Source organism: Chrysochloris asiatica, unplaced genomic scaffold, assembly GCF_000296735.1.
Source record: "Chrysochloris asiatica unplaced genomic scaffold, ChrAsi1.0 scaffold00340, whole genome shotgun sequence".
Classification (NCBI taxonomy): Eukaryota; Metazoa; Chordata; class Mammalia; order Afrosoricida; family Chrysochloridae; genus Chrysochloris; species Chrysochloris asiatica.
The window spans coordinates 1,890,893-1,900,994 of record NW_006408858.1 but is presented as its reverse complement, the minus strand read 5'-3'; positions in this window follow the sequence as shown (position 1 = coordinate 1,900,994).

Sequence of the window (10,102 nt, the reverse complement as noted above, 5' to 3'; positions counted from 1 at the left end):
GGATACTAAAGCCTAGGAGGGCGGGGGAGGGGGACCACAGAGCTACACAGACGGGCACTCACCCTGTGTGAGGCACAGAGCCAGGGCTGCTCAGGGTCTCCTCCCAGCCCCATCCCACAATAGCACTGAGGTATACTCAACTGGACCCTTCACCCCAGCAGACGTGGGGACTGGGCTTCAGGCGGGGCAAGGGGCCTTGCACATGCTAAATGGATGCACAACATGGCTGGGCTCTGCAGCTGGGAGAACAAAGTCTCAGCAGAGGAAGGAGCAATGCTGAACTCAGGAACACCAATAACTGTTGGGCCAGGTACATGTGCAGAGACATGGGTGCAGCTCAGAGGTGATGGGAAACCCAATACGAAGTCCTGACCCACTGTGACAGCTGGGGAAAACCAAGGCCCAGAGGGGGGCCAGGGGACACCCAGAGGCTGTGTTCCATTTCCTCAGGACCTGTCACACAAACAGTCGATATGACCTTTCCCAGAAGGTAGTGTTAGCAGAGGAGCAGTTGTTAAGTCAGCACAGTAGTGGGGGCTGCAAGAGGGGAGCTAGGGAAGTTCCAACGGGGTGGAAGGGCAACCTGGACCCATTACAGTCACAGCCGGAAACCCACCACCGCCCATGCACACATGTGCCAACACTAATACGGGCTCATCCCAGGGCAGAGACTCTGCTTTGTGTGCTTATGGATCGATCCTCGTGGCAAGGTCCGAGGCGGATATGGAAGAGCCTTCGTTTATGGGAGGGCAGCTGGAGAAGGGATCGGGGTAGGTAGCAAGAGTCACCAGGGGCCTTCAGTCTAGTCTTGTTTGCAACATCAGCCATCCTCTATGGAGCCTTGGACCCAAACCCCCAAAAAAACAAAGCAAACCCACTGCTACTGAGTCAATCCTGACTCTTAGCAAACCTACAGGACAGAGCAGAATTACTCCCTAGGGTTTTCAAGATTAGAAATCTTTATGGGAGCAGACTGCTTCATCTTTTCCCTGTAGAGAGGCTGGTGGGTTTGAACCTCTGACCTTGTAGTTAGCAGCCCAATGCTTAATTCACTGTGCCATCAGGGTTCGTATTTGGAACCAAGGGGTGGCGTGTATTGGGAAGCTGCCCTAGAGCCTGTGTGGTTGTGGCCAGGCTGCATAAAGTGGGGGAAGGTGAGTCTGAGGTGCTGGCCTCACACAGAGGAGGAGGTTCCCTCAGGGTCCACCTGCATGCACCATGGCTCTCCACCCCCAGCAGACCCCAGGTATAACAAGTGCTGGGGCAGCCCTCCCAGCATGTCCACCCACCTCTAGATCCAAGGAGACTCACCCTAAAGGAGTACTCAGGAGGGGATCTATAAAATCCTCAAGATTTTAGAGGTCACAGTAAGAAGGTGACCAACGCTTCCTGCCTCCCCAATTGATATTTCCATTGTCCAATCTGGCTCATTTGGAGCAAAATGACTGTGTCTCCTTAGCAGCATCCCAAACGCCAGCCAGGCAACCCACCACTTACAACCTCACTAGGCCAAAGGGTGCACCCCTCTGGCCACAGAGTTCGAGGTGCTGAGTCCAGAGGTGCCAACTATGTCATCTCAGTCAGGCATTCAGTAGGCAGGCTACCCTGGCATGAGGCTCGACAGCTAGGCAATTAGAGGGCAAGGCCCAGACTCACTTCCTTCCCACAGAGTGGCCTCCCTGGGGTCCATAGCACCGTGCAGGAGGACACACGGGTATAGGGTATCCCAGGATAGCACCCCAGAGGGCAGCTTTTCTGATCACAACTCAAAAGTATCATTTTTAATTTTAAAGCAAATAGGAGGGGGCTTCTAAAAGTTCGTGGAAGAACAGAATGAAAAGATCATGGAATTTTATTGAAGCCCCCTTATGTGTGATGATATGACACAGAATACAAAGTATGCTGGAATTTTAGGATCCTCCAGGGGACTTCAGAGCCATTCTCCCCAGCTATGGTTTGGGGTAGAGCCACCCAGTCCTGGCTGGAAGTGGGCACTAGACCTGCTGCTTTGTCACAAGAGAGCTTTGGAGGTCAGCTGAGGGGCCTCAGGTGACCTCACTTTCCTCTCTGGCCTCCTATCTACCTGAGAAAGCTTGCTGCTGCCTGCTGGGCAACCCCTGAGGACCACCAACCAAAGCCTCAGTCACCAGCTCACACCATCCTTGAAGGATCTCATCCTAATGCTTCTTCCCTGGAGGAATTCTTTTAGCCATAAAACAACAGAAATCTCTTTTTTTGGGAGCATGACATCATTTCATGAAGACTCAGCAGCTTCGATTGCATGAGAGTGGAGCCCTCGCCACTTGGGACACAGAGTGAAGGCCTCTGACCATGTGACAAGTCAGAGAAAACCACCCTCAGTGTTGGTGATTAACCAACCAGATGGCTTTGGTGCTCCCTTCATTAAAATATGCCTTCCGTAGAGGAGTTTAGAAGTGGTGAGAATATAGAAGATTCTGCCAGGTAGCAAACATCAGCTGTCTACAGGGTGTCAGCTGTAGAAGTGGACAATATTACCTCAAAAGAGTCAGGGGTAGAGCCTGTGAAGGGTGTGATGGTGGCCTAGACTCAGGGGTCCATGGCACAAGTGGGCACCACCTGGAACTGTCATCACTACAACATACAGTCTTTGGACATCCTGCCCAGCTCTGTCCCCTCTACCCCAAATGATCTCCACCACTTGCTCTATGAGGACTGCTGGGCTGATCTCACACAAAGAAATCAATTACCCAGACCTCTGGATAAGCCACCATTGGCTTGTGCTTGAGCAGCCTTTCAAGGCTTCTTGCTTATTACCTAGAACCCAATAGCTGGATTGATACAGTGGCTGCAACAATGGGCTCAAACATAGCAAAGATGGCGAAGATGGTGCAAGACCAGGCAGTGTTTCATTTGGTTGTACAAAAAGCCACTATGAGTTGGAAGCAACTTGACAGCACCTAACAACAACAAGGGCAGAGGCAGAATCTACATGGTCCCCCATGATTCCATCTCTGTCTCCCAGGTAACAGTCCCCTAGGTTTTGCTGGCCGCATAGCTGCTCAAGAAAAAAACCCATTCAGGAAGCATCCTGAAGGTCAGAGGCATCCCCTGAGCTGTCCACATTCCTCCTTCCCATTGACTGGAATGTGGTGGGTAGCTGGACAGTTGGTAGGCACTTGCTGTGGCAGGATGCATGGGCTGCTGAAGTTCAAGCAGCCACACGGGGACACAAGGAGATTTTGAAAGAGAAATTAGGCAGCTCAGAGCAACAACATATAAAGATGCTATGTCTGGGCCCAACATGGTAGAATGACATCCCAGTCCCTGACCAAATACTACTGGGCTTCCCATGGATTCGAGAGAAAGAAACTTCTCTCTCTCGTTGCTCACAGACAAAACCAACCAAAAACCACCATGCTCAGGAGTGGGTGAGGAGGATTCCCCGTTGAGTGAAGAACAGTTGCAAGCTTGGGAAAGTGCTGAGTAAGCTACCTTGTCCCTTCACACATACTGTCCACAGACAGCCTCACCTGTCCCAGGCAGGAATGGAGGTAATTGGCCTGAGGAAAGGCCTGTCCAATCCTGGTTATCCAGGAGTGACCCCACCCCAGAGGCAGGTGACAACACCAGTGTTCAGGCCAGAAAGCATGACCCAGGAACTGGGGAGAAGGGCTTGGAAGGGCAGGATCAGGGTCCAGACTTGAAATAAAAAAATTGTAGGAGAGAAACCATAACTCAGTCACAATGACAACTGACATTGGTTGTCGGCCAGGAGCCCCCACCCACTGTTTCACAGAACTGCACTGCACAAGGGTAATACATAAGAAAAGAAGGCCAGAGAGGCAAAGCAAACTGCTCAATATCACTAATAGGGAGATGGAAAAAGGGTAGGGGGATGAGTGTGTAGGTGTTCAGTAGGATGGTGGATGGACAGACAGACGGGAGGACACATACATAGATGGGTGGTGTAAGTAGATGGGTGGTGTAAGTAGATGGGTACGTTCATAGTGAATGGATGGATGGAGCGACAGGAGGATAGAAGAATGGTTGGATGGATGGGAAGGTAGGGAAGTTGGATGGCAGGAAATAGATGAATGACTAAATAATGGGAGGATGAGAGGATGAGGATGTGTGAACATGGGTGGCTGTGGGAGAGGATGCATGAGGGAGGTGAAGGAATGGGTGAAGAGTGAGAGAGCAAACTGATGGGAAGATGATGGATTGGTGGGTAGACAAGTTGGATGGGTAGGTGAGCAGATGAACAAAGTATGTGATGGGTTGATGGATTTATGGATATATGAATGAAAGAATGAGCAGGAGTATGGACAGGTGGGAAGAGAGGAAGCTGAATGGGAAGGGGGAGATCAGAGAGGGGTGGGTAAAAGGTGGCAAGATGAGTGGGTGAGCACTTAGGTAGGCAGATGGGCAAGAACAAGGCTCAGAAACACTCTACTGCGAAGAGGAGCCCCCAGATCCCAGCCTCCAAGCCCTCTGTGGCAAAACTGGCTGGGGCTCAACAGGAACAAAGGCAGGCTTTGGTAGAGAACTACAGAGTAGAAGCTGAATTCTTCCCCTGAAACCAAAGCTGACATCATGTGATGTCTTCTTGCCAATCCAGACATTCCTCCTCAGAAGGAGTTGGCCAAAACCCGGCTCCAGAAAATCAAATTATGGGGACGGAGTCCAATCTGGGTTGAAGAATTAGAGGAATTTCCTAAGGGTCAGGCCAGCAGGGGGAGGTAGGCGGAAGGCTTGGGCTCCAGTCCTGCCCTTGCTCTCTGGCCATCTGTAAGAGGACAGTGAATGTTCCATGGGGGAAAGAGAACTGCCAATTAGTCAGATCTTATTATGCCTACCCCCACATACCCTCCTGCCTCTGTACTCCCCAAATTTGATAGGAAGGATGGGGCTAGCAAGTGACCCAGCAGAAGTTGAACCTAGGTACCACAAGGACAAAGCCACCTTTGTCCTTGGCCTGTTGAGCTGCCAGCAAAGTGACCTGCTCCCTATGCGACCTGACTGGTCCTCCGGGGGACTGTACACAGAGTCTTGTCTTTCTGTGGTCACTCCTACTATGACCCCTCAGCAGGAGTTTCTGGACAAGCCCACAAGGATAGTAGCTCTGCCAAAGCTGGAAGCAGGGCCAGAACAGCAGACCAGGATATGAATTTCACCAGAAGTGGAGTCCACGTTCATCTCTGCCAAAGGCTAAAACCTCCAAGCAGGTCCATCTCATCTAGGACCAAATGGTCACCACTGTCTGGTAATGGATTCAGTCAGGAGATGAGATTTCTCTAGCAGTGATTTCAGTGCATGTTGGGAGTAGACATGCCCCTCGGTAACCTCCTCTGTCTCCAGGCTGTCCACCCCAACTCCTAAAGAGCACCCTAAGATCACATGGAAGACAACTCCCATACACAGGGACAAAACTCCCATATGCAGGGATTATTCTTTCTTGGGGACACTGGTGGCATAGTGGTTAAGTGTTGGGGGCTGCTGGGCAACTTAGACATTGGCTACCTAAAATGGGGGGACTATAAAGGCATAAAGTCTTACAAGTTTTCAAGAGGGAGTTTAGTTTCAGAGTGTGCGGGGGAAGGCAGAGTCCGCACTGAATAGTTTTGAACTTGTCTAGATGGTATGATTCAACAGTGAATCATTGCTATCGTGACTAATTGCGACTGTCACAACTGTAAAGGTAGAAGTTTTGTAACAAAAAGGAGAAAGTAGTTAATCTTACACTCCAGAAACAGTGGACTCTGGGACCATCAAGGAAGAAGAGCATGAGCAGAATGTGGGCCCCTATCCAGAAAAGCAGAGACATCACAGATGGAGGCATAGATGACATGGAGAGAAGGAACAGCTGAGGACTCCAGACTCATGGAAAGAGAAAGGCTGTGTGCTGGCAGCCAAGAGGCAGGCTTGCAGAATGTGCCCTTTGGTTGTTTAAATGGTTACATATTCCTGAGTGTTTTTGTGTACATCCCCCATCTCCCACCAAAAAACAGAGGGAATAGAAGTAAGTACTGTTGAATGATGATGCACGGAGAAAACTGCAATCATTGCAATCAAATGATGAGTGTAAAACCTATGTTCTCCCATGTAAACTATCACTCAATTCACAAAAACTTTAAAAAAAAAAAGTGTTGGGGGCTGCTAACCACAAGGTTGGTGGTTCAAACCCTATGGGGCAGTTCTACTTTGTCCTATAGGGTTGCTATGAATTGGGTCTTCCACAGTACTAATGAGGCGCCACCGCACAAGAGCAAGCAGGCAGACTGGCAGTGCTGGTCTGCCCTTTAGGGCAGAGAGGCATGTGGGCTGAAGCTTAAATTCTGCCAAGACCTGGTGCAGGAAGAAGTGGGGCTCAGGAGATCATGGGAAGGTTAGACCAAGGGGCCTGGAAACTGGGGCCTGGAGAGCCTGAGGTTTGGGTACAGACCTGGGGCCAGGGGCTGAGCAGGTGGTGGACTAATAAACTAGGTGAGCAATGTTGGATTTAGCAGATGCAGAGCTGCCAATGGGTCTCTGCTTATGATTCCGGCTTGAGGGGGACATAGAGACACATATGCCCTCTGCCAACTGTGGTACCCAGGCTTCCTAGCTTCCCCTGGGATCCACTTCTCTGAGACAACCCATGAACTAGGCAGCTAACCCTCTTGTGCCTAACACAGATTCCAACTACAGTCATGGCCCAAGGGCAATGGCCTGCAGACTCCAAGGGCCATTGCGTGAGCATCTGGAATGTCCTCTGTGGCCCCTGCAGCCACTTCCTGGAAGCTCCTAGGTTAAGAACCAGGGGAGCTTTGGTCTGCAGTCAGGGGAGGGTGCTGGGGGTCTGTCTGTGAACAGTGTGGTCTCTGCCTACGCAGCCAGGCCAGCCCATCCCAAGCATTGGCGTGAGACTGTGGAGGGAAGCGGGTAGGGGGCTGTTCCTACTGAAGAGGATCACGGTGGCAGAGGCTGGGCCACTGCATCCAGTGCCTCCAGAGTCACCTCCTACCCCAACCCCACCCTATCCCCATGTCTCGGGAAGACAGGAACAATGCAGGAAGCAGTGACGAGTCCCTCCCTACTACACTCTGGCACAGACACAGGGACTACTGCATTCTTGAGGAGACTGAGGCTCTAAGCCAAGCTGAGGCCAAACCCACACAGGCTGGTCTGGCACCATGGTCTGGGAGCCCACCTTGGCCAAGAGCCCAGGGCCTGTGAAATGCCTTGATGACCCACCAAGCATGGATTGCGGGCACCCTCAGCCAGTCTGAGGGCCTTAGCTAGGTGGGGGGAAGCAGCCAGCAGAGCTAGCGGCCTGCCTGTGTGCGCCAGTGCCATCAACCTCCAACACCCTTACCCCTCCCAGTCGGTGAACCCCCTTCTTCCCAGCCTCCTCCATCACCATGGCAACAGTCAGGCTCCTCTGAGAGGGACAGAGCCTCTTTGTGGTGACACAAAGCCCCTTTGAGGGGTGGTGGGGTGCAGTCCCTGGGAGTCTGTGACCAGTAAGCCTCTGGGGGGCCCCAGACCCAGTCCCCCTCCCCCTGGGTCACATAGCCAAGGAAGACAGGATAGAGGATAGAGAAGCTTGGTGGTCAAGGGCTTAGACTGGGAACCAGTCTGCCCAAGGGATGCCACTCCCTGTGCCTCAGCCCAGAGTCCAGAGTTCTTGGGTGAACTGTGCAGAATGTGCGCCAGTGATGAGTTGGCTCTGTTGGAGGTGCTGGGGATTCCCACTTTCTTGTCCACTGTTCTGACAAGGAACACACTTGACTTGACTTAGAGGAAAAGGATGTCAGCACAGGGATGTCTCACATGACAAGGACTACTCAGGCCAGCCACAGGGATCGGGCCGGGCTTGCAACCCAGTGGGGGCTTGGTTGGACACAAAAGTCTTTGGAGGGTGGCTAGAGGAAGCCATGAAGCTGGTCAGATGGAGGGGGCCCGGCATAAGATCTGAACAAGATGATGGCTCACGGGTGTTCAGGCCCCGCCCAGTTCACGGTTCCATCATTTCTAGGGCCCCATTTTTGCTTGCTTACCCTAGAGAGAAGCTCTGTGGCCTGGGGCAGCTGGTTGCTCTCTCTGGGCTGAGCCGCTGATGCAAACTTGGTGCAGTTACAGCCTCAGAAGTCCAAACCAGAAGGATGCTCACTGTGGCTTGGTTTGCTCCAGGATCTGGAAGATATGACCACAAGGAAACTATGAGTCCAGGGCTTGGTCACACGGACCCAGAAAAAAGGAACCTGGCATGCACCTGGGGTGGTCCATAACCTCTCAGCCTCCCCCACCCCCCATCATGGCCACCTCATCCACACTCCTAGCTTCATAGTCATGGAGACTGAGGGTGGTCAGGATCCCCATTTCCCAGATCACAACCCAGCAGGCCTGAAATCCAGGAGATGGCCCCGGGCACGGTCAGTGCCTTCCATCCTGGGAGGTCTCTGCCCACTGCTGACCCAGGCATTTGGCTTTTCCTCCACGCTGGGCGCTGTGCCCATATATCCCACCCCAATCGACCTCTGTCTGACCCGCACAACTTCATTAACTAAGCCCATTTTGTGGGGCACAGCTCTGGCCCTGGGAAAGAGTGCCCTTTATGGGCAGATACACACAGATCCTGGGTAGTGGGTTGAGGGGGCCACCCCTGACAAAACAGCTCCCTCAGTCAGCACACCTACCTCCCTACATCCCATGGAAGCACCATCTCACACACACACACACCCTCTCATCTAGTCTGCTATCAGCTGACTCAGCCCACTATCCAGGATCGGTGTGTATCTGCCCACAAAGGGACGCTCTCTCCCAGGGCTTAGTTAGCAAAGTTGCTGGCTTTAACCTGTTTACACTTCCTGGGAGACCAGGACTAGCCAGGAACTGAAACTTTGTGGGACTCAGCAGGCTCGTCCAAACCTCCCAAGAAGGATTTCAGTGAAGACACAGGGTGCCAGCCTCTGTGTGCCAGCCTGTGGGACACCAGGTCCCCAAGCCATGAAGCTGTCCCTGCTGGCATGGTGCCCACAGCCCAATTGGGTGGATGGAGCAAACAAACAATACCATGTAGATGGGGTGTGGTGGGAGCCACAGAATGATCTAAGGAGAGAGTGGCAATTCTGCTTGGTTCAAGGGAACCCTGTAGTTACGTGGGCATGGAGGGCTGCTGCACTTCAGGGGCTGGGTGGTAGTGGTAGGGCGATTGGGGGTGTCTGGTTCTGGATGGGTCAGAAGTGGGGGTGTCTGAGCCCATGCAGCTGGAAGGAGGGGGTCCCGGCCTTGCATAAGGAGGGTGACAGATAGGACTGTTAGGCTGCAGGGGCTGAGGGACCCTGCACACATGAGGTTCAGGAAGAGACCTGGCTGGTGATGGAAACGTTAGTGGCTCCAACATTAGAGGCTGCTAGACAGGAAGACAGGTGCACAGCTGGTACCTCCCATAGCCCCTGCCACTTCCAGCATACACTGGAGGATGCAGAGCCAGGAGCAGAGCCCGGAGCCACCACTACCTGGAGACTTGCTCTCTAGACTGAGACACACCTCCCTGTCCCCCTGCCTTCTTCTCAACCCAGTAAACCAGAAGTGTGGCAGACCTGGACCTAGATCTGGGAAGTAAAGTCTACACTGTCATGAGCAAAAGGTTCCTTCCGGGTCCTTCCAGCCACCGTCCTAGTTCATGGCATCCAGGGCAGGGTCTCCCTCTGGCCTGCCCATTCCTCAGAGCCATGTGTGGTCCAGGCTGGGAGATAATGGCTGGCTCTGTGTCCACCCGGCCCCTGAGGTACCCCTCTCCCTGCCAGAACCTGAGTTGGCTCCCAGCCTTGCTGCTCCCAACCCCCCTTGGGAGCCAGCTCAGCTGCTCCTGAAGCAGGCGTGTCCATGGCAACAAGGTCCAGACCCCACCACCCTTCAGCAGCAAATGAGCAACACCCCAGCTTTTATATGCAGACAACACAGTGGAAGCTTGGCAGGAGACTCCACTCCACCCAGACTCAGTGTAGACTTTCAGCCCTGTGGTGCCCTGTCTGGCACCCCATCCCATGTACATGCATCATGAGAGTTCTGGGAGCCAGTGTGTCCAGCAGGAGTGACTACAGAAAAGAGTGCTGATGTGTTTGGAGGCCTCTTC